Source organism: Callithrix jacchus, chromosome 4 (assembly GCF_049354715.1).
Source record: "Callithrix jacchus isolate 240 chromosome 4, calJac240_pri, whole genome shotgun sequence".
NCBI lineage: Eukaryota > Metazoa > Chordata > Mammalia > Primates > Cebidae > Callithrix > Callithrix jacchus.
The window spans coordinates 53,601,112-53,627,414 of NC_133505.1; the positions used below are offsets into that span (position 1 = coordinate 53,601,112).

Here is a 26,303-nt window from a genome sequence, read left to right on the forward strand (position 1 = left end):
ACCAAACCCAAAGCCAGCAGAAGAAAATAAATAACAAAGATCAGACCAGAACTAAATGAAATTGAAACAAAAAAATAAAAAATAAATGAAACATAAGCTGGTTCTTTGAAAAGATAAACAAAATTGATAGACCAGTACAAGATTAACTGAGAAAAGAAGAGAGAAGATCCAAATAAGCTCAATTAGAAATAAGATGGGAGATATTATAACTAATACCACAAAATCATTCAAGGCTACTATGAACACCTTTATACATAGAAACTAGTAAATCTAGAGGAAATGGATAAATTCCTGGAAATATACAACCCTCCTAGATTAAACCAGAAATAGAAACTCTGAGCAAATAACAAGTAGTGAGATTAAAACAGTAATTTAAAAATGCCAACAAAAACAAGTCTATGAGCAGATGGATTCACAGCTGAATTCTATCATTCAAAGAAGAACTGACACCATTTACTAAAACTATTCCAAAAGATTAAAAAAAGAGAAAACCCTCCCTAAATCATTCTCTGAAGTCAGTATTACCCTAATAACAAAACCAGGAAAGAACATAACAAAAAAAGGAAACTAAAGAACAATATTCCTAGTGAACATAGATGCAAAGATCCTTAACAAAATACTAGATAATTGAATCCAACAGCATATAAAAAAATGGTGCTACTTTTAGTTCTTTAAGGAATCTCCATACTGTTTTCCATAGTGGTTGTACTAATTTACATTCCCACCAGCAGTGTAAAACTGTTCCCTTTTCACCATATCCATGCTAAAATCGACTACAGCTGCAAAGTAAATAAAATACTTAGGAATATACCTAACCAAGGAAGTGAAAGATCTCCAAAAATTGCTGAAATAAATCACCAATGACACAAACAAATAGAAACACATCCCATGTTCATGGACAGGGAGAATTCATACTGTGAAAATTACTATACTGCCAAAAATAATCTACAAATTCAATGCAATTCTCATCAAAATACCAGCATCATTCTTCAAAATCTAGAAAAAAAAATCCTAAAATTCATATGGACCCAAATAAAGACCCCACATAGCCAGAAGAAGACCAAGCAAAAAGAACAAATCTGGAGGCATCACATTACCTGACTTCAAATTGTACTACAAAGCTATAGTTACCAAGACAGCATGGTACTGGTATAAAAACAAGGACATAGACCAATGAAACAGAATAGAGAACTCTGAAATAAAGCCAAATATTTACAACCAAGTGATCTTGAACAAAGCAAACAAAAACATAAAGTAGGGAAAGGACACCCTATTCAGCAAATGGTGCTGGGATAATTGGCAAGCTACACCTAGAAGAATGAAGCTGCATCTTCATCTTCCACCTTATACAAAAATCAACTCAAGATAGATCAAAGACTTAAATCTAAGACCTGAAACATAAGGATTCTAGAAAATAACATCAGAAAAACTCTTTTAGACATTGGCTTAGACAAAGAGCTAATGACCAAAAACCCAAAAGCAAATACAACAAAAATAAAGATAAATAGATGGGACTTAATTAAACCAAAAAGTTTCTGCACAGCAAAAGAAATAATCAGCAGAGTAAACAGACAACCCACACAGTAAGAGAAAACATTCACAAACTATGCATCCAACAACGGACTAATCCAGAATCTACATGGAACTTACAAAAATCAGCAAGAAAAAAAAACAGTCCCATCAAAAAGTAGGCAAAGGGCATGTATAGACAATTCCCAGAAGATATACTAATGGCCAAAAAACATATGAAAAAATGCTCAACATCACTAATGATAAGGGAAATGCAAATCAACAGCCACAGTGAGATACCACCTTACTCCTGTAGAAATGGCCATAATTAAAAAATCAAAAAATAACAGATTTTAGCATGGATATGGTGAAAAGGGAACAGTTTTATACTGCTGGTGGGAACATAAACTAGTACAACCACTATGGAAAACAGTATGGAGATTCCTCAAAGAAATAAAAGTAGCACCATTATTTGATCCAGCAATTCCATTCCTGGGTATCTACCCAGAGGAAAGTAAGTCATTAAATGAAAAGCAGATTTGCACACCCATGTTTATAACAGCACAATTCACAATTGCAAAAATAGGGAACCAGCCTAAATGCCCATTAATCAATGAGTGGGCAAAGAAAATATATAAATGAAATATATAAATGGAAATCTAAATATCACATGTTCTCACTTACAAGTGGGAGCTACACTATGATGACACAAAGCCATAGAATGATATAATGGACTTTAGGGACTCAGGAAGAAGGGTTGGGGGGGGTGAGGGATAAAAGAATACACACTGGGTACAGTATATGCTGCATGGGTGATGGTGCACCAAAATCTCAGAAATCACCACTAAAGAACTTATCCATGTCACCAAACACCAACTGTTCCCCCAAAGATTATTGAAATAAAAATATTTTTTGTTTCTTACTCATCTTTAATAGCAAAATGTATTATGTGAATAATATATGTAGCAATAATAGAAATACAATAAATACCTAATAATCATTACAAGAGGTGGTTGGCCTATAAAGCATCAAAATTGGGTGAACTAGATTAGCCTTGATTACCTTTATTACTGACATCTGAATCTGGTAAGATTTTCTTCATTAAATTGAGAAGAAGCATCACATTGTAAGTAAGTAGGAGAGAATGGTATATGCAAAAATGCTCTAGAGCAATGTTAGGAAAAAAGTTATTGAAACTAAACAGCAGATTATAAAAAAAAATTGTCTTTGAAACTTAACAGTAGGGCATTAGTTCATAATAATTGAGAACAAGAATAGGTAACTTTATTATTTAACATGTGCCAGCTAAAAGTCTAGACACTTTACCAGTCACAGTTTATTTACTCATCACAATAAGTTGATGAAACAAATGCTATTATTATTCTCATCTACCAGATAAAGAAACTATGGCACTGAGAGGTTTAGTAAATTGCCTACCTTCATCAAATGAGTAAGTAGGTGAGTGAGAAATCTAACCAAGGAGTCTTAAGTCTAGCTTCACAGACTTTGCTCCTGACCACTACATTATATTGTTGAGACACTTAAAATATGTTGTCCTGGTTTTAGAAAAAAAAAAAAGAGAGAAATGTAAAATTAACCAATGCACAATAAAAACTGAAGTAACTAATTCATTAACTTAAACCTAGGTGTTCAATTTTTAAGCATTTTGATTTACATTTTGTCCATTGTTCCTTCCTTCCTTCATTTCCCTAATACTAATTGGACATCTAATATATGCTAGACCCAAGAGATAATAATACAAAATCTCTGAACATGAAGAGCTTAGACTTCAGTGAGGCCATAAATGTGAAAAATATTGTTATATAGTATAACTTTTGTTGCAGGAGAGATACACATAAAGGAAGAGTATAAGGGATTTGACCAGACAGATATGCCCCAGACATCTCCTATAGCACAGACAAGAACTACATCATCCAGGATGGCTTCAGTGCCTGGTGTCACAGGAAGAGATGGCTGGTAAGTGAGGAGAAAATTCTAGCAAGGAAATGGCCTGATCACTGTCACTTTGGCAGTGGTATGGAAGATGAATGAATTGGGGAAGAAAAAGGCACATCTTAGTACTAGAAACAGGAAAGGGGAAAAGAACAGAGGAATTTGATTATATTATGGTAATACTAAAGATTAAAGATTAAGACAATGAATGTAAGGGAAAGAAGCAAGATGATTAAATTGTGTTAGCTAGCAGTTAAATAATTATATTATTTTAATAAATAAACTGATGAGTACAAAAAAAATTAAGCCATAAGAACATGCTAACTTTCTATCATGTATTTTTATCATGTACCCATGGGTAAAGCAAGCATCACTACTGGTAGCAACTAACTGAATTATAGATGTAGACTTAAATTATCTACAAAATGCTAAATCTACACATGTAACATCTATGTCTAACTGAAGAAATAAAAATCACAAAAAACACATTTTTAATTTCTCCAGATGGGATGATTTCTAAATAGGAGTTATAGAAAATTCCTTCCTTTTTAACAAACATATACCATATTCTATTTTAAATATGTAGGTGTACATTCATTTAATTCTTCTCAAACTCCCATGAGGTCAATACTACTATCCCTATGTTACACATAAGAAAATCAAGACTCTGAGAGGTTAAGTAATGTGCTAAAGCTAATTAGACGGTACAATTAGTTCTGCTACAATACCTATTCTGAAAATGCAAATTAGTCCCAATCTAACTGATATATTAGGGAACAATGTGAGCCTAACTCAGATTTCATTTTGCTTATAAGTGACTTCATCCATGAGAAACATGAGGTGAATACAGAAAACTGAGCCAACTCAACTAAGTCATACAGGAGTACACCAAAAGCACACACCTCAGACAGGAATCAGCTATCTCAGTTCACCATGTGAGTCGTGACTGATAACTTACTCAGATCAGGTACTACAACTTTCCTTCTGATTTCAGATAATCCTCTTTCCATCACTTCACAACTCACAAGCTGCAACCCTTTTTGCTTCCACAAGGGAATTCAGGTCTTTTTCAACATAAAGTGCCAAATGCATTGCAGTATTTATTTAATAACCATTTAACACTTATTATTTTGAAATGTATGACTGAGTTTTTTAATATTGTGCCATAATCCCAATTTCTCATAAGTCCTGTGGTTTTCATTGTGTAATTCTGAAAAGCATGCTGATTTTTAGGAGCAAATATGTTGCATTTTAGGAGGACTGACTCTAAGCAGTGGAGTTATATTCAAGTTTGCTGATTTCAGCACCCAGGCTTGTAAGTTATAGGGCTTCCCATCTTTGTTTATGTAATCATCCCAAACTTTTAGTACCCAATATGTTTTTGGACATCTTAAATTTCCAGTTCTCTTCTGTGTCAACTGTTGGGACTATTAAACATATTATTGCATAGCTGTAACTTGAAAACTATTATAACACATAACTGTGAAATTTATGCATTGGTATGAACAAACACTGCCTATACATAAGAATAACTCCGTCATGAGTTACAAATACAAATACTGTCAAAAGTGGAAATGAAGTCTCAGTGTCAATTTTCATTCCAATTATTGCCCATAAATGCCAACTTGTAGCTATCTATGACCTCCCACAGTTAAAAGGAAAATGATAACCAAAAAAATGACAGAACAAGGTTTAGCAATTTAGGTAGAAACTTTGCATAACACTTTTAAATTCCATTTCTACTATGTACAATCTACAGTAGCAAGTTAATAATGGAAATGGAATCTCCTACTGGAACTCCTCAAGACTTTACAAGTTTTCCATTAGCTGATCTACCATGAAATATCAATGCTGCCAAATCATTTGAGAGAAAATAAATTTGTCAGTTGCAAAAACCATTTAAAAATTACCTCTCCAATGCTTAAGTAGAAGAAAAGCTAAAATCACATAAAATCCTTATTTAGATAAACATACGTGAACTCACATCAATGTCTTTAAATGTAGTATAAACCAGGAATCAAAGAAAGAATATATGGAGGTAGTTGTTATCTGGTCAGTGCTAAGCAAGGTCTAAAGAATATTAACAATCTGGACAAAAAAACTGCAAAAAAAATTCCAAATATCTGTATGTTTAGTATTCCATAGTTAAAATATTAGCATATCTAAGTAAAATTTCCCATTCTTATTCAGACAGTGATACTGTGAGTGATGGCTTCAGCACAGTGGTTCTAACACTGGCTAAATTTTAAAATCATCTGAACAATTAAAAAAAAAAAAAAAGTCCAGGCTACACATCAGGTAAACTGAATCTGAAATCTGAATCTGGGGCCCCAGCATCAATGTTTTTTTTTAAGAGCTCCTCAGAATGGTTATAAATATGTACAACTAAGGTTGAGAACTGTTAGTTTATAATATTTAATGATTTCTGTAATGAAACTAATTTCTTTCCCTTATTATTCCAGGAGCTACTCATAAATCAAAAGAACCAATTGGAATACATGAAAATTACACATTTTAAATTCTAAAAGTTCAAAGTTTTATTTTGTTCCTTTTTTTTTTTTTTTAACTAAAAACAGTAGCATTCAGATATAGCTTAACATATGCATCCCTAAAACTATTACTTGGGAAATTTTGTCAAGTATTAACTGAATATCAGTCAAACATTCATGGAAATGTCTGATGAAATAAGTGATCATTCTTGGAAATTTCTGTTCTTCTAGAACTATCATATGAAATAGGCAAATATATAAATACTGGAAGAGTCTACTAAAACACAGCTGAGTAGAAAGACAAAATACAAAATAAGACTTTTTTTCTAAACATTCAATATTGAATATAAACTAAATTCAGAAATTACTATAATCTTTATTTTGCCTTTTTTATTTTATTTTTTTTGAGCCATAGACTTGCTCTGTAACCCATGCTGGAGTGCAGTGTTGCAATCTCAGGTCACAGTAACCTCCACCTGCTGAGTTCAAGCAATTCTCCTGCCTCAGCCTCCCAAGTAGCTGAGACTACAGGCACACACCACCATGTGTGGCTAAATTTTGGATTAGTACAAATGGGTTTCACCATACTGTCACCCAGGCTGAAGTGCTATGGCCGATCTCGGTTCACCTAGACCTCTGCCTGCCAGCTTCAGTGATTCTCCTGCCTCAGCCTTCCAAGTAGTGGGACTACAGGACCAAGCCACTATGGCCAGCTAATTTTTTTGTATTTTTGCTAGAGATTGGGTTTCACCACGTTGGTCAAGCTGGTCTTGAACTCCTGACCTCATGATCCGCCCACCCCAGCTTCCCAAAGTGCTGGGATTATAGGTGTGAGCCACTGTGCCTGGCCATTTTTATTCAGTTTTCCAAGAATTCAATGAGAGAAGTAACCAGAAATCAAAAAAGTTAACTTCATGAAATCCAAAGAAAAGGCCGTTTCATACATATTTCTCCAACCATAGCCTTTATGGTAATTTACAGGACAAAATAATTTTTGAAAAAAATGTTTTTTTAATTTTTGAAAAGAGAAAAGTGGGTATGCAGATAGCAAACTAAATGAGTTCAAACTAAACTTTTAATAAATTTTAGCACTGATAAGTAAAGCTTTATTTTTTCATCTAGTATTTTTAATTCATTGTTGGGAGAAAACTATTCTAATTTACTAATTTCTACAAACACTATTATAAATGTATTTTCAAATATCCTCTGTAAAGCAAGTTTTAAAAAGTTTGAAAGCCCATATACTGCCATACATAGCATTGATACTGAGAAAAGTATTTCAGATTATCTGTAATTAAGATTGCTTACATCAAATTGATATTCTTAGAAATATATAGCCATTTAAGATTATTACACAGATACTAGATTACAATGGAGTGAAGCTGGGCAAAGAAATGTTTAAATCATGCCGGAGGGGAGGGGAGGGGAGGGGAAGAAGGGAAAGAAAGAAAAAGAAAAAGAAAAAGAAAAGAATGCTTACATCAGGCCCTTAGAAACAGAGTTAACAGTAGTCACTTTAAAACAAGTTAGAACTGTTTACCTTCCTCCAACACTGGGCATTAAATTTTACAAGTAATTAATTATGACTTAAAAATGTAATTCTAATTCATAATTGTAACTGTTTTCTAAATCAAAGTATTTTTTAAATGAACATCAATTTATATCAACTTTCTGTTTTCTAGTAGGCTAGCTAGGCAGCCCAGTGATAAAGGCCCTTGGCATTTCGCAGTTCACTCTTTCCTTCCTGAAATCCTTCTTCATTTGGTTTCTGGGACACCATGCTCTACAGGTTTTCTTCTATCTCAATGGCAGCATCTTCTCAGTTTCTTTGGTTGCTTCTCTTTCTGTTCTTGAAACATTAACTTGTGTCTCAGGGCTCAATTCTCAGATCAAATTCTCATATATATATATGTACATATACATATATATATATACTTCCTAGGTGATCTCATCTAGTCTCAAAGCTGTAAATACCATCTATAAGCTGATTCCCAAACTTTATGCTTTGTTTAAAAAGCAAATTTTCCCCAGAATTCCAGACTCTCTGATCCTACTGCTTATGTATCATGAATGGAGCACATCCGAACTGAAAATCTTAATTTTCTTCTCCAAACATAACTCCCCATTAGATCTTACTGGCACTGCTCATTCCCACAATTCTTCAGCCCAAACAAAGGCCTTAAAATCATCTCCAACTTTTTGCTTTTTCTTGTGCTCCACATCAGATCTATCAGCAAATCTTACAGCTATCTTTAGAATACTTCCACAATGCAATTACGTTTCACACCTCTAACTGCTAATGCCTTAAGCCAAACTACTATCATCTCTAGCCTGGGCAATTCTAGTAGATATCTATCTGGTTCTCTGCTTTCATCTCTGTCCCACCTGATGTGTTTCCTCCACAAAGCAGCTAGGGTAATCCTTTTATTTTTATTTTTGAGACACAGTCTCATTCTCTTGCTCAGGCTCGAAGTGCAGTGGCACTTTCTTGGCTCACTGCAACCTCCGCCTCTAGGGTTCAAGCAAGTCTTGTTCCTCAGCCTCCCAAGTAGCTGGAATTACAGGTGTCCATCACCACACCAGGCAAATTTTTGTATTTTTATTAGAGATGCATTTTCACCACACTGGTCAGGCTGGTCTAAAACTCCTGACCTCAAGTGATCCACTCACCTCAGCCTCCCAAAGTGCTGGGATTATAGGGGTGAGTCACCACACCTGGCTCCTAGAATAATTCTTTTAAATTTAATCATATCCTCCCCTAATCAAAATCCTTTAAGTAAAAAAATATACACATTTAAATAAAATCACAACTTCTGACCATGCACTACAAGGTCTGGCTTCTTTGTCCTCATCCATATATGCCTTCTACCCTTACCAAACTGCCCTTGTAATGTTCCTCAAACACACCAAATACACTCCTACCTAAATGTCTTTACATCTGCTATTCTCTCACACAGAAAGGGCAAGATAGCAATATCTGGGCACACTGGCATAATGGCATTCAGATCTTTGCTCAAACATCACCTTTCAGATTGGCCTTTCTTGGTCACCATGTTGAAAATATCAGCTCTATCATATTCCATCCCCTTATCCTGCTTTATTTTTCTTCCTAGGACTTACCATCATCAGACAATATCATGTATCTGTTGTCTACTTCTGCCATTAGAATGCAACCTTCATGAAAACAGAAACTTCATCTTCTTCACTAGTAGCCTCGGGCATGATAGGCACACAATAACATCTGTTGAATGAATTAGTCCCTTAATAGAGACAACATGAATTAATCACTTAATTAAAACAACAGACATCAGAATATATTTCTCATGTTTGTGAAACAACTTTTAGTAATAAAGTAAAATTAATAATGCAACAATGAAAAGAAACTGATGATTCTACCAGCACAGGAGCTATAACATTATTAAACATTAAATGGGAAATTAGTGTGCATATTTGTGTTATCAAAGATAGGTCAAAAGATAACGTGGGCTGGGTACGGTGGCCCACACCTGTAATCCCAGCACTTTGGGAAGCCAAGGCTGATGGATCACTTGAGGTCAGGAGTTCGAGACCAGCCTGGCCAACGTGGTGACACACTGTCTCTACCAAAAATACAAAAGCAGTTAGGAGTGGTGGCGCATGCCTGTAGCCCCCGCTACTCTCGAGGCTGAAACAGGAGAACTGCTCCAACTGGGGAGGTGGAGATCCATCTATGCCTAAAGCATAAATCCCTAGAGGGATTTAAAAAAGAAGAAGAAAAAAAGAAAATAGCTTGTCACAAAACACAGCCAACAGAAAATTCTACGGTCAATAATTACACTACTAAGCTACAGGAAGCTTAAAAACACAGCCCATTTTGCATTTGTAACTTGTTTCTCTCAGTGTCTGAGACTATCAGAAACAAAGAAACCCACATCCTAAGCCACAGAATAGAGCCACCTGGTTTTATTCTTATCACAGGATGACAAAAATGCTTTCAGTCCCCTATGGTCATACAGATATCCTCAACATTTGTATAGTGTTTTTTAACTAACAAAACTGTTGCATCCTTCCTGAGTTCTAGAGTGGTCAAAAGGTACAATGCAAACACTTCTTACTAAAACCTTTGCTGTCACATTTAAAGGCATAGGCTCAATGACTAATAAATTTCAAAGTGCTAACTCCCTTTTGTTTCCCTTTTCTGTTCTGATACTAATAAACTGAGTATGATTTCAAGAAATTTTCAGAATTGTTGTTTATGAAAATGTTAAATCAGTGCCAGCTTTGCAGTATTCATTTGTCAACCCAAAGAAAATATAAGTTTATAACAAGAAATGAGTTTTTAAAATGTTCCAATTCTATAATAGTAATTGTATAAGTGTGAGAAGATAAATACATATTTTTAAAACCCTTGGTTTTTAAAATATACATATACTAGAATGATGAAGTTTTTGATTTCTTATCAGAACACTTTACAATAACTTCCAAAGCTAGTATGTAATACTTGGTGATAAACAGACGTTTAATGAACTAATTCCATGATTTAAGACCGTAATTTTTGTGGTTTTAGTAAAAAAAGTGAGACTTTGATAATCTGGTTGAAATGAAGATATGTGTCAAGAATTTAACAGAAACTACCACCTATACATGATCACTGTTAATTTGATCAGAGAACATTAATAACTTAAAGGATTGCAACTTCCAATAATTTTCCATGAAAATACAATCATTTGGCAAAAATATGATCTATTTCTGTTAAAACACAGAGACCCTTCCCCTGTCCATTTTTCATAAACTGTTATTCAACTTCATGGACTACGTTTACATACATTGCAGAAAAGAGTTTCAATAATGTCACAATAATTAGAGAGGCTTAACAATCAACATGATTAAGAAAAACGGATATCAATTTTTATATTTTGAAACATTCTTTCTAAAAACAATATTTAACCAATTTCCAAAAATCAGTATATTATTTAACATTTCATTTATAATGTATCGTCAGATCATATTTTTATACTGTAAGACAAGACCAGTCATTCTCAAGTTGGCTGCACATTAGAATCACCTACAGATTGAAAAACATACCAATGCCAAGAACTCCAATCCCAAGAGATTCTAATTTAATTGTTCTGGGTAGAAACATAAGCATTACATTTTAAAAAAGCTTTTTAGGTAATTTTAATGTGTAGCCAAGGATAAGAATAATTGTTCTAGATTATGATCAGCACTGTAAAAACTATATAAAATTATAATTTCTGAAATTATTATTATATTAATATAATATATATCATACAATTATTTTACAAATTCAACCCCTAACAGAGTCACTTCTTCCCTGACTCTGATCTACAATCATCCTGCCTCTGAAATAGGGTAATGTTCAACTTGATAACTTGTAGTGTCCAGAAGGAAGCATGCCGGGGTCTAGCTATAAAAGTAAATCCTGGATCCTGGAAGCAGGAACACTAGTTCACAGCCACATTATAAGTTCTGGGTTAACTCCACCAACCTCAGAAGATCTGAACTCTACACAGGATAATACCTTTCTAGATACACATTTTTGGAATCCTGCTAAGGAAGAGATGACTTGGGGATACCTTTGATTTGGGGTAAGATATACGCAACCACTCCTTGAATGATTTTTGCTAGCTGTCATGGTACAGAATGCCTTCCAGAAATATTATTGCCCACCCTACTCACTCACCTATTTTATATTAAGACGGTGCAGAACCAGAGGTCATACCTTGATATGAACACATTCTATAGCATCTGTCACCATGAATATGTAGGTAATGAGAAAACAACAGACACTCCACTACTAATAGTCACCCTGAGGCATATGGTCCCTGCCAGTCAGTGGGGCTATCTCATTAGAAAGTGTGGTTTCAAGATCAAAAAAATTAGAGCAAATGGACTCAAATATAACGGTAAGGAACATACATCTCAATTTGACTGAGTGTCCATCACTGCTGCATTCTAAAATCCATGACATAGTATGTTAAACACAACCTATGCAATTGTGTTAGAATCCAGTCCCTCCCCACTGAAGGGGATGACCAAAATGTTCAGTCCTCCAGTCATCTTCCTTTGTAGGTCATCAAGCCTCTGCTGTGAAGTGCAATATGCTATTGAACTGACCAGATTTGATCAAGGTGTACTTGCTGTCAATATGGTAGACCCATTCCAATGATGCAACATGGGACTCAGTGACATTGATTCCACCTCTCCATAGGTGAAAGATTGTTGCTGGGCACATCTGAATGTATAACTGGCTCAAATTACTTATTGTGAAGTCACTATTCAAAATGACTTAACTGGGCCTAATTAGGCATCTAGGCTCCAAAATCAATTAGCCCTATCTGAATTATCTGAGACACAGATCAAAATAGTCATCCCAGAGAGAGGATTTATGGAGAGACAGGTTGTCATCACCGGATCTAGAGTCATCATTAGCCTCATCCAATATCTAAACATCAAGCTTTCTTCAGTTATGGAGACCATCAAGAACCATGCAGATTCACCCATAACTCACAATTCATCTACATAGTTTCTGAACAGTCAGAAATTCTGCTTTAAATAAATTATAAATGTGTAGCTGCTACATAAGTCTATCACAAATTTATCATGTTTAAAGTGTTCGAATTCCTTAGCTACTATGATAAGATCCACATTTAGTTAGCTTCTCCTTATTACATTTTTTGGTTGTTCTTGCTCTTTATTTTCTGTTTCCAAAATAGAAAAGTAAATATTAACAAATTCCAGTTCAGTTATGTCAAGAATTTTTCAAAAACAATTATTGGTCTGAGCTTTTTCATTGAAAGCAGAAACCAGAAGCCAAAGTTAAAACACACCCACACGTATATATACCCAAATAACACAACATAGTCCACAATCCCAAAAATTAATGTTGAGTTATAAACTAACCAAAAAAACTGGGTTCAAATAATTAATTTATGGTACAGTCATCAGAGAATTAAGTGAAACTTTAAAATACTATTGAAAAGTAGGTACCAGAGGAACTAATATAAAGCATAGAGTATACTTCTCAAATGGTTAAAACTAAGGTCATTAATAAGGATACCAAAATGTTTCTCTTAAATGGCCATTTGGCAGGCTGAGATAAGACTCACATTCATGTTCTTATAAATTAAAAGACAAACTCACTAAAATGTTGTTTATTTTGAAAAACTGTTAATATGAGGCAGGTCTTCAAACAGGCAGTTAAAGTTTCTGGAATATTAAAAGGGACTTACAAAAATATCTACAGCAAATATTCATAGAACAGTAGTGCTTCAACATAGAGGAGAAAACACATGCATGACCAAATGTTTTCCTGAAAATCAGTATAAAATTAGATGACCAAAGACATAAGGACTACATCCACAGTCAAGATGTAAAGAGGTTTTCCATAAAAATGAACGAGCATGACACACACAGATTCTGCAAGCATAGCAAAACCTGAAACTAAAATATTGTTTTAGCTGGGAAAAACATTTTTTATATATGTGAATTATGGTGAGTTTCCAAAAGGCCTGAAATGCATACTGAATTGAAACAACAACAACAAAAAAATCCATAAAATTTGTAAGTTTAAGTAGGAAGGTAGAATAAAAAAGTAAAGTACAAAAGAAAATAAAAGAACATAGTAAAACTACTCATAGACACAAAAGAAGTATAGTATGTAGGCAATACAACAATTTGTTATACAAGGAAAAAATGGATACCCAAAGGTTCTATTCTAGGTCTCGATATGAATCTCCCTCATAACATCCTTTAACACCACAAAATTTTCCTGCCTCTGAACTAGGGTAACTGATACAGTCTGAATGTCCTCTCCAAATCTCATGTCGAGAAATAATCCCCAGTGTTGGAGTGCGGGCCTAGTGGGAGGTTTTTTGGGTCATGGGGGCGGATCCTCATGGCTTGGAGCTGTCCTTGAAACAGTGAGTTCATTCTCAGGAGCTCTACTTGTTTAAGTGTATGTTCCCCCTACTCTATCTCTTGCTCCTGCTCACACCGTGAGACGCCTGCTTCCCCTTTACCTTCTGCCATGATTGTAAGCTTTCTGAGGTTTCCCCACAAGCAGATGTCAGCACCATGCTTCCTATACAGCCTTCAGAACTGTGAGCCCATTAAACCTCTCTTCTTACAAATTACTCAGTCTCAGGTATTTCTTTACAACATAAAAAGACTAACTCTGTAATGTTTATCTGATGAACTATTGTGTCCAGATGGAAGCATTACCTGGGTCTGACTATGAAAGTGACTCCTGGGCCCCAAAAGAATAGTTCACAGTCACACTTCGACTTTCAATTGACTGTGCCCATCTCTGGAGAACTGATCTCTATGCAGAGCAATACTTTTCTAGAACAAAAGTCTCCAAGAAAACTAAAACTAGAGACATTAGAAAAATCTGTCTACTCTCTGATCTCTTATTGCATTTTCTCTTCTCTACAGCAAATTGTGGGTGAGACTCTCATAAACTGCATTTTTTCAAAAGCACTTTTGGAAGTACCATCACTGCTAAAGGCCACTGCAAATAAAGTCAGAACTCCTTGAAGGCATAGTGTCCACACCCCAAAGCTGCTGACCACTCAACACATACAGAGCCTGTCTTGGGGCTTTAATCATAACTTACACCCAATAAATGTTTGATTAATCAAGACCTACTATACTAATATTCTCTCAAATTTTTTTAGCATCACACAGGTAGACACTTCATTTTATATGGCTTAATTTAAACACTATTTCACATACTATTTCTGCACTATTTAATTCAAATGTCTTTATCATGCAACTAAACAGTAAGACCAGGAAGATTAAAGACAATGCCTTTTGTTTCTTTTGTATCTTAGGCAGTGCCTTGAATATAACAAGTAAAATAAAGGTTTAATGACAACCATAGTATTCCATCAAGTACACAGGAATGTGTATAACTCTTCAGAACATGTTAAAAAACAAAAACATAAACTGACAAAGGCAATGCCACAGTTTGCTTTCAAGGAAATGAATATTTTTCATTTTCTTCAACCTTACAAACAGGCAAGTCTCTGCCCCATAGATTTACTTGCCAGATTAATTCAGTGTTACATGACTTGCTATAAATTAATAAGACCCATTAAAAAAGAAGAGGAACACAGAGCTGGGTGTAGTGCTTGTAATCCCAGTGACTCAGTAGGACAAGGTGGAGAGAATTGTTTGAAGGCAGGAGTTTGAGGTAGGTCTGGACAACATAGCAAGACTCCTTCTCTACAAAAAGAAAAACTCTTAGCCAGGTGGAGTGGTATGCACCTGTAGTCTCACTACAGGAGGCTGAGGCAGGAGGAACACTTAAGCACAGAAGTTTGAGGCTGCAGTGAGCCAAGATCATGCCACTGCATTCCAGGCTGGGCAACAGTGCAAAATCCCAACTTTAAAACAAAAAACAAAACCTTATATCCAAATTAAAGGTAATTAGAATCAACAAATGGGCATAAAATTTTCTATTTAAAGGCATGTGCTAACAGCTGAGGATATAAAGATAAGAGTAAGTGCCTGACCTTAAGGTGTTAACAAATCTATCAGAGATGTCTTGTCCAGGTAGTTCAAGGGAGACAGCCAACAATAGACTTCAAGTCCCTTAAAAAGCTCATTCTTTTCTAAGGTTAATGACACTTGTTCATAGTGATAATATACAAATTATTTTCATGAGAAGAATAATGAACTGTCTATAGTCAATAACAATTAAATAGGGGGAAAATGACTTCAAGTAAAAGGAGAGATTTCATTTAAATATAAGATCATTCCATCACTCAAGAAGCTAAAGACTAGTGTATATTCCAAATACTGTCTGCATCCCTGGAGATCTGTAGGGTGCGAAGTGACCATTACTTTTTTGTTTGATACTTACTTGAAAGTAGAGCATAAGAACAACTGATGTTCCAAGATCTTCTGCTGACCTATGAAACTGCAGAACAGCACATATATTGCAAGAGAAGTGGGAAGATTACACATCTAAAACATTAGTGAGCAATATGGAATTCTCGAGCACTAGTTTCTGTATTTCCAATCTTTCCAGGTGAACTACAGATAACTGGAAACAACTCAAAAAGCTTTGCACTGCATTACTAATGACTCAAAGTAATAATGCCATGAAAGACAAAGCTCAAGTTGGTACAATTCACTTCACTGCTCATTGCATTGTTGTTTGTGATTATCAAAAGAAATGTACTAGAATACTGCACTTAACTTAGCATTTAGGTAATTTAGTGTTACCTAAATCTGGTCAAAAATACAGCCACTTAAAATAATCTTCTAATATAGTACATAAATATTACGTATGTAAAGTAGTGAGCATAATCGACTGCCAGTAAGTACACTAACGTTACAAAAACTTAAATAAAAGCTGGATTATTGGCTATGTCAATTAGGAAACCATTCTCTTCCAAATAACAGAAAGCTTAACCAACAGTGGTTTAAATATGTAGGCAGTTATTTTTCTCAATTAAAATGACTGCCGGTAGGTGGTTGCTAGGATGGGTTTAGCTGCTCATTGCTATAGTCAAGCACCACTATCTTTTCACATTACAGTCCTGCTTTTCATCTTTACACTTGTTACCTTGTTGTCAGAGGATCACTGACATACTTTTCAACTCAAATCAACATTAAATCAGAAATGGTGATGCAGCACCAGTCACCTGTCACTTTTATTAAAAAAAAAAAAAAAAAAAAAAAAAAGCTCCTCAGCAGACATTTAATTACTTATCTTTAACTAGAAGAACTCTGTCACATACCCATCCCTAACTATTAGGGAGATCTTAAAAGTAAATACAGTTGATCCTCATTTACAATCCCATATTTGTGAATCAGCCTACTCAACAAAATTTACTTGTAACCCCAAAATCAGTACTTGCTGTGTTTTTGTGATCATTAGTAAACATGTAGAGCGCTGAAAAACATGAGTAGCTGATGCACATGTTCCCAGCTAAGGTCTAATAAGGAGAAACTCTGCCTTCTTGTTTCAGCTCTCATACAGAGATGACCATCAGAGGACAGAGACTGTAGTGGGCAGTGCAGTATGGTGGAAGTAGCTCCAGCTCTGGAAGCAGCTGGATGGGTGTGAATCCCAACTCTGGGATTCTGGTGCATCAGAAAGTCAGTTAACACTCTGACCCTCGGTTTCTCGATGAGCTGTTTTCTGGATTAAGATTACATCATCTTTACGAAGTGTATATGTGTATGTTCGTATATTCCTTAGGAACAATAGTTTAGAATTCGCTAATTCAGTGTTCATGGTGACATTACAGAATCTAACTACCAAGAATCACAAAAATTACTGTATTTAGCTTTTCCAGTCTCCTTTATACAGGTAAACAAGAGAAGAGTTAGGGAATGAGTGCTTTATTAGTCAACCTACAAGTGTCTGCCTCTCTGATGACTCACCAGTGTTTTAAGGTGGGTTTTTCTGCCTTTGTTTTTTGCTTGGCCTAAGACTTGGTACTTCTCAAACTTTCCACAAAAGTTCCCCTAAGGTCAGAGAAGAGTAACATGTATACCAGACAGTCTGAGGAGTGTTTCACAAAGCAGCTTGCCATAAATAGGTATTTCTTTGTGAACTTAATTTTGTCACAAAAATTCATCCCACTTTTCTTCATATTTTAAAAAGTATATTAAAATTTTTTGGAAGTTCTGCCTCTACTTTAGGATATAGGGATACACAATAATTGTTCTCTCATACCAAACAGAAGTTCAAGCCACCAGAGAAGCAGCAGGAAACCTTAGGTCAAGACTTTAGCAGAAGTCCTCTAAAGCCCAAGACCCAATGAAACAAGCCAAAGTTTGGTTGCATAGGAGGGTGAGCCATGTACACAAAGAAAGTCACACCCCACAAGGCACATGTATGCAGGGCCCACCTAAGATTAAGGTTGAGAACTAAGAAATTTCCATCCTGTTTCCACTGCAAGCTTCACATCCAATAACAAGGAACAGCAGTTTACTGCTGGGGGAAGAGCAAGAGCACAGAGACAAATTCCGTGTGTGTGATGCAACCTTACAGGCACTGATGAAAGCTGTCCTAAAGGAGCTGGAACATTGGGAAAAACCAGAGAGCCCATACAAAACACAAGGTAACATTATTTTCTACTCGAGGGAACTGAAGCCTAGTATACTAAAAATGAATGTAGAAACCAAAGTCCACAATAGCTCAACTACTGATTGACTCTAACATTCACACTTAAGAAGAGACAAGCCTATTTCCAGGATTAAATACTCTTTAGCACAATCTATACTGTCCATTTAAAAGCATTATCCAGGCCAGGCATGGTGGCTCACACCTGTAATCCTAGCACTTTGGGAGGCTGAGGCGGGCAGATCACGAGGTCAGGAGATCAAGACCACCCTGGCCAACATTGTGAAACCCCATCTCTACTAAAAAATACAAAAATTAGCTGGGTGTGGGGGCATGCACCTGTAGTCCTAGCTACTTGGGAGTCTGAGGCAGGAAAATTGCTTGAACCCAGGAGGCAGAGGTTGCAGTGAGCTGAGATCACACCACTGCACTCCAGCCTGGCACCTGGCAACAGAGCAAGACTCTGTCAAAAAGGAAAAAAAAAGCATTATCCAGCATTCCAAATAAAAAATTATAAAACACATAAACACAATGATTGCCAAAAAATAAAGTTATCAACAAATCTAGTATCAGAGATAATCCAGATGTTAGAAATACTGTAAAAGAATTTAAATTAACTAGTATTAATATGTCAATGGTTCTAGTGGAAAAGGGCACAATATGCAGAGGACTGCAGAAGAGAAACAAACATACAAAAAAAATACCAAATGAAAGTGCTAAGAATAAAAAACAGAACATCAGAGATAAATTTGTTAGATGAGCTTATTAAGAGTAAGAATATAGCTAAAGCAAGACTCCAAAATCTTAAAGACAGGTGAACAAAAGTGAACTAAACTTATAAACAAAGGGAAAAAAACAGACTGAAAGGGAACAGAGAACATAAGAGATGTGGGACAACACCAAATGATCTAACATACATAAAACTATAATCCCAGAAAGAGAAGAAATAAGATGCATATTGGAGGAAAATATATGTAAAACACATAACTGATAAGGGTATGTATCTAGACTAAATAAAGAAATGTAGGCCAGGCACAGTGGCTCATGCCTGCAATCCTAGGACTTTGGGATGCCAAGGCAAGAGAAGCACTTGAGCTGAGGAATTCAAGACCAGCCAAGGTAACACAGGGAGGGGTCATTCCTACAACAAATTTAAAAATTAGCTGGAGGTGGTGGCTTGAGCTTGTGATTCCAGCTAATTAGTAGGCTAAGGTGAGAAGACTGCTTGAATCTGGGAGCTTATGACTGCATTACTGCACTTGAGCCTGGGTGACAGTGTGAGACCCTGGCTCAAAAAGAGAGGAGAGAAGAGGAGGGAGAAAAAGGAGAGGGCGAGTGCGGTCATGCCTGTAATCCCAGCATTTTGGGAAGCCAAGGCGGGTGAATCATGAGGTCAGGAGTTCAAGATCAGCCTGGCCAACATGGTGAAATCTCATCTCTACTAAAAATAAAAAAATTAGCCGGGCGAGGTGGTAGGCACCTGTAATTCCAGCTACTCAGGAGGCTGAGGCAGGAGAATTGCTTGAATCCAGGAGGCGAAGGTTGCAGTGAGCTGAGATCACACCACCGCACCCCAGCCTGGGTGACAGAAAAAGATTCTGCCTTAAAAAAAAAAAAAGAAAAGAAACAAAGAAAGAATGCAAGAAAGAAAAGAAAAAAGAGAGAAAAAAGAAATTTCACGACTCAGTAAGAAGATAAAACAAAAAGCAAAAATCCCAAAAATAACTGACTGGAGGACTGAATAAATACTTCACCAATGAAGAAGATATCTGAATGGCTAAGAGGCACATGAAAAGCCGTCCAACATGATTAGTCATTACGGAATGCAAATTAAAACCACACTTACATACCATTACATACCCACTAGAATGGCTAAAAGTTAAAAAGCAAGTGTTTTGATGAGAATAAAAGTAACTAGAAATCTGGGTACTAGTTGACAAATAGTACCCAGATTTCTAGTAGTCATATTCTCATTTGACAAGAGCAAGTGTTCACAAGGATATGAGTAACTAGAACTCTCATGCATTGCTGGCAGGGAAGTAAAGTTGTACACCACTTTGGAAAATACTTCAGCAGTTTTTTAAACAGTAAACACACACTACATAACCAAGCAATTACAATTCTACTCTTACATGTCTTATTGGGTATCAATAAGATAATCAAATAGTTTTTTGATTTAATAAAAAGTCTTAAATTTGAATTGGCAGGAGCACATTAAGATCTCTGAAAAGACACAACCTCACAGTATAAAAGTGCTCTTTGGTAGGATTCTTCAAATGGGCTAAGGGGTTAAAACACAGGAGTGTACATACTATAAAACCAAGCCAAAGTCATTGCTTTCTTCCCACACTAACCTAAAGCACAGCAAGAACAAAGAGGAAAAGAGGTGATGGCAACCAGAAGAATGCTTTTCAAGCATACCAAAGTCTGATGGTCTCTTGGAATTTCTCTTGGAACTTTACACCTGGCTCCACTGCTCTCCATGGGCTTACTAAATGGTAACTAAGCACTTTTCTGTGAAGTTGCTAGGATTCGTGTCCCTATCTGAAAGATTGAGATGAAGTCATGTTAAGAAACCTTTTTGGAGTAATTTTTGGTAGTAAGGCTAATTAGGTGTGGGGGTGGATTTTTCTTACCTTTTGTCTTTGCTTATGTGCTATATTTTCTGCTTTATAATTTTAACGTTTTGATCATCTGTATCTTTTGGTCAAACTCAACATTTTTTACACTAGGAATTGTAGCATTCAATGAAAACTTCTGGGACATAAAGACTTTTGTGATTTTGGCTAATTTTTCTTTTCTTTCTAGCTGGAATAAGAACAATTTAGAGGATAAAAACATTGAGAGAAACATTTACAAACTTTGATGAAATACAGCAATATCCTTACTCAAGTTTTGATTCTGACAATGGCAAAATAAAGTTCACTTCTTAAGTCATATGAAAGTGTATCTCTCACCAGAGAATCAATTATACTCATTTGCTTTTAGTTTGTTTGGAAAATTGTTTATCTGCATTCCTCAAGGCACTACTGCTTTCTAGGAACCTCACAATTTATGTTAGGATACAGTAACAGGCTGAATATCCCTTATCCAAAACACTTGGAATCGGAAGTATTTCAGATTTCAAATTTTCTAGAATTTTAGAATATTTGCATTATACTGGTTCAGCATCCCTAATCCAAAAATCCAAAACCCAAAATGGTCCAATGAGCATTTCCATTGGCACTCATATCTACCCAAAATGTATAAAGGTAAGCTATAGCCCGACCACCTTGGGCACATGTCCTCAGGACCTCCTGAGGCTATATCACAGGTGTACCCTTAACCTTAGCAAAATACATTTCTAAAGTGACCAAGACCTGTCTCAGATATCTGGGATTCACACAGTAAATAGTAAGACCCAAGGTAAAATCCTGGCTGCATCTGTTTTTAAATTACTTATAAACTCTGCGCCTAAATCTCTGATTCCATGAAGCTCAGGTAAATCTGGGCCAGAGTAGGTTGGATTCTGGTTGTTTCCAGGTAAAGTGAACACTGTGAACAATGGAAGGTAAGTATACATGCACCTGGCATAGTATGGGAAAGGAAAGTGTTTTGCTACCAGAGCTAAGAGCAAAAGCTTAGCTTAAACTCTGAAGAGCCGTCAGTGCCATTCAACATCATAAAGGGACTTGAATTGTTTCAAAAAATCAGCCAGAAGTTGTTAGAAACTGATCAGATTCTGCTGATCTGGTGCTGAAGAAACACAACTGGACTTGTTAATTCCTGTGGCAATGCTGAACTTTGAATGAAAGATTTTAATGTAGTGATGAGTATAAAGTCCCAACTGTAATAGATCAGATAATTTTAAAAGGAGTACATAAATAGGGTCCACATATTTTTTCTTTACAATTACAAAAACATTCATATATTTTAGAGCCGAAATCTGTCTCAACACATTCATTGACGGATGAGGGAAAAAAATTAAGCCAAATCAGTGGTATAATTTTGTCTCAGATTAACTCCATGACTCATTTTTTTACTATTCAAATGCATTCTTATTTTCAGAGTCAAAACTATGCTGCTGTTACACATAAAGCAAACCAATTATTCTGTGGAAATAAAAATCATTCTAAATTATTAAAATTATTCTAAATAATGAGGAAAATTAAATTTATACTTAAAACTGTAAAAAAGGCTCCCACACGAAATAAACATTGGCTATGATCCAAGTGTGTGTAGCACAAGATGCTACATTATTCCAAATCAGAATTATTGAGTGTTTATTGTAAGAACTATCCAAAATGTTGCTTGAACATAAAAAAATGTTTTTATATGTTCAGGTCCTATCTTACATTTGCTTACAATTTAATATTAGGGTTTAGAGTCTTTTAAAAGCATTTTGTATGACCACAATCTATAAAAATATCCAATCAAATTATCTGGAGAAATTTGTGGAAAACCTCTTCAGATTATTCTGCAGTAGCTCCTTGATGAGCAACCTTAATAATCTAAGAGTCTCATTCTGTAAAATGTAGTTTTATTATTTTCTAGCAGAACTGTAATACATTTAAAATCTGCAAGAATCATCCTATGATTTCAAGGACTGTAGTCAAAGCATATGAAAATAAAATCAGTTAAGAAGGCTATACTGCTTACAATGTCATTTTTTTTAACTTACAAAGTTAAGGTTTAAACCAGTATATAAAGAAGATGTTAAATAAAATTATTTACTTTTGAGTCTGGCAGCTCAAAATAGATCCACAGGGTACAGCCCCAGGGGGTGGAATGGTCACACATTAAGTCAGACTCCTGGAGCTTGCCTTCAGACTTCCCACTTCTCCCTTTCAACACAGAAAGTTAATAGGTGCCTCACTTTGATTTAGGACAGACTATGATTTAAAAAACTCTTGGTAGACTTCTAGGTAAGAAAACTTAGCTCTTAAAAGGGCATACTATTAATATTTTAATAGCTACAGAGATGTTGTCACTCCTAGGGCTGACAGAACAAGAAAAAAATCATTTTTGAATAATTCTATAAGACATTGTCCTACACTGGATGCAAATGTGAGTCTTGCTGAATTAAAAACAATTAAAACTTTTGAGTAGTACTTTGTGTTTCCTCAAATTTTTTTTGTATTAAAACCAAACAGTAACATGAAATTTTCTTCAGTCTACAAATAAAGAACACATTCCCCCCACCACCAACTTTCTACAGAAAAACTTTGCCCTCTCCAGCCAAATAAAATGTTTATGTTAATTGACTGTTGACTACATCCACAAATCTCCTGTAGGTGAAATCAGTTCAGTGAAATTCTGTTTAAGGAAACTAAAACCTATCTGTATAGGTTATCATAATCTTTAAAAGGCGTGTTAATACATCATTACTGAAATACAAATGACTACTGAAGAAAGGTGCTTTAGTTTTCTTTTTCTTTTTCTTTAAAATTCTGAATCTAGTAGTCCCCTGAATTTGTGTTGAGAATGTGAATATGGTAATTTGCTTTTACTTAACTTAGATACTACCATTACTTTTACTTCCAAAGGACTTAACATTTCTCTAGCATCTTCAGAGCTGTCATTTCTAAGTATTAAAACAAGAATGTTAGCATGACTTCTCTCTCTTAATTTTCTTTTCCAAAATGCAATGGAATGTCATATAACTTTAACTCTGTGATATCGTAAGTCCAATATGCATGATAATAATTTTAAAATCAAGACACTTCCTTGAGGAATAAAGAAAGAGCACAGAATCTAGAGGCAAACGTCTTGGTGGTGTCAAAGTGCTATAATATAATCAAGTCAAGTAAGAGCTCTGAGACAGTAACATTCCCATACATTGGCGGTAGAATAAAAAATGACATACTGGTTCTATAAATAGTAAAGTATTATATGCATGTTAGCTACTGATGTATTTTAATTTCTAGTAACTGTCCAAATTTCTGAAAGGTATTCATTTTTTGTATCTGTATTAGTTTTAAGCATGAGCACTAAGATGTTGAAAACAAATTTTAATTTCAGGGCACTAGTTTATCAGAAGGTACATACAATCAAAGGAAAAAAGCAACCTGTCATATGCTTTTCTAAAATGAATACCTTATTTAACATTATAAATTGCGTATAAATTTATACATTCATTTTTGTTATTTCTGTATTTTACAACACAAACAAGGCAAAAATACTCTTAAGAAATATTTGCTAGAAATAAAGGCAACACCAATGCTGAATAAATATAAACAAATATGCTAAGTATACCTACACAGAAATCAGTACATGCTATTTTTAATCAAAACTCAAAACCACCATGGCATTTTTATGTCTTATAACTGAAGAGGACCTTTCAAACCAGTTTCCCCAACATGAACAGTGAGTCACTTCAAAACTGATAAAAGATTAAGATCTTATGTAATGACAACACCTAGCTGTCATAAAATGCAGATGACTATTCCGATATTATACCCTTCTGGTAAGGCATTAACAAAAATTCCACTTGCTTTTTTTTTTCTTTTTTCTGAGACGGAGTCTTGCTCTGTCGCCCAGGCTGGAGTGCATTGGCGCAGTTACAGCTCACTGCAACCTCTGCCTCCCAGGTTCAACTGATTCTGCCTAAGCTTCCTGAGTAGTTGGGATTACAGATGTCTACCACCATGCTCGGCTAATTTTTATATTTTTAGTAAAGATGGGGTTTCACCATGTTAACCAGGTTGGTCTCCAACTCCTGATCCACCCACCTCAGCCTCCCAGTGCTGGGATTACAGGTGTGAGCTATTGCGCCTGGCCTCTATTTGCTTTTTAAAAAGTGATGGGATTCCAGTGGAATATGGTCATTTATTTATAAAATATTATCTTTACATTACCCTGTATTTATCTGTAACAATCCTGACCATCTCAGAGTGTAAACTCTTTGAAGCAAGGGATCACAATTATGATTAAACAGGAACACAACTGATGACTTATGATTAAATAGAAACCCAATATGCCCAAAAAAAGAAAAAAAGAGTCTGAAGATAAATCCTTAGATATTTTTAAAAATTAGTAGTTGAGGAATTATACTGGCTATACTTCAAATCTGAAAAACTCAACAAGACAAAAATTCAAAACGTATCAAAAACTTCTCAGCTTCAATATGTAATGAAATAAAGATGTATATAAAACATATAGATGTCCAAGCACTGGAGAAGGTACATACAAATAATCAAACACTGAACATCCTGATACCACACACTTAGAACTGTATTAGTAAATTATTTGTGGATTTCTTCAAAAAACATATCTTTTATAAACTTAGAACATTTTCTCCACTACTTTAAGCATGAACTTCGCATCAAAGTAACAGGTACTAACAATTACATTTTTGCAATTACAAACACAAGTTCATTTTATTAATAAAAGCAGTATATCAGGCCCTGTGCTAAGAGTTTTATAAACAAAATTTCATTTAATCTACAAAACTAGTGTTTCACCGAGATTACCTGCTTTATGCATGGTCACATATTGTAGGAGCAGAATTTAAATCAAACCATGTTTATCAAATTCCAGAGCTGATCTCTGTTACCTAAGAAAGCCAGCCACTTTTCATTAAATGTTTTTATCCCTGGTATCTGTCATCTGTAGTACATACAGTTTATTTCTAATGGTTCTAAACCAACCAATTACTGTAAACCCTACTGTGTAAACTGAGACTTGGAATCTTGGTATTGGGGAGAACTTACCAGCAAAGAGCCAGAAAAGGCCACATACAAACTTCAAAAGCCTAAGAGATACAGGCTTCAAAGGCATTAACACTTCTTTAACTCCTGCCAATAGCAAACTTCAATTTAACTGTCATCTTTCGAGGGGAAGATATCACTGATGCCCCCACCATGTTTAACCAAAAGAATATTACAGTACTGCTCACTTTGCACTATCAAAACCTACTTTATTGTTCTACTCACCTCACTGCCCTCTGCCTTTTTACCTTTGTGCCCCTGTTGCCCAAAGAGTTACTAGAAAATAGTGCATGTTTGTGGCCCCAGTGGTTTGACTGGGGATCTAAACCAGTAATTCTTTCATTCAGGGATGAATAGAATCCACCTGATTCTAACCTTTCATTCTAGCTTACCTCAGCAACTAGGCCTCAACATCCAAAAGTGAAGAAACCTGAAAAATACTTTTTAATGTGCAGCCCTTCTTACTGAAATACTGAACAGTGGTTAAGAATCAACAGTTTTAATCTGGGTTCTCCCATTAACATTCTATGTGATCATAGGCAGGATAACTCATTGCTGTGATCCTCAGGTTTGTCAACA

The 26,303-nt window shown here is 35.3% G+C and overlaps 1 protein-coding gene across 20 annotated transcripts in view; it reads right to left on the bottom strand.

Annotated features, from left to right (window-relative positions):
• SUPT3H (SPT3 homolog, SAGA and STAGA complex component) overlaps positions 1–26,303 on the bottom strand; it is a 554,097-nt gene that overhangs the window by 348,683 nt on the left and 179,111 nt on the right. For 7 of the 20 annotated variants that reach the window (XM_078369324.1, XM_078369327.1, XM_078369326.1 and 4 more), the window contains 2 exons: positions 9,072–9,211; positions 2,947–3,065 (listed from right to left, as the gene is read on the bottom strand). The exons of 10 other annotated variants lie outside the window; for them this stretch is intronic. The gene's annotated coding sequence lies outside the window, so the exon portion shown is untranslated. The remainder of the gene's footprint in view (positions 1–2,946; positions 3,066–9,071; positions 9,212–26,303) is intronic. 3 more of the 20 variants (XM_078369330.1, XM_078369328.1, XM_078369325.1) reach the window with 1 other exon arrangement.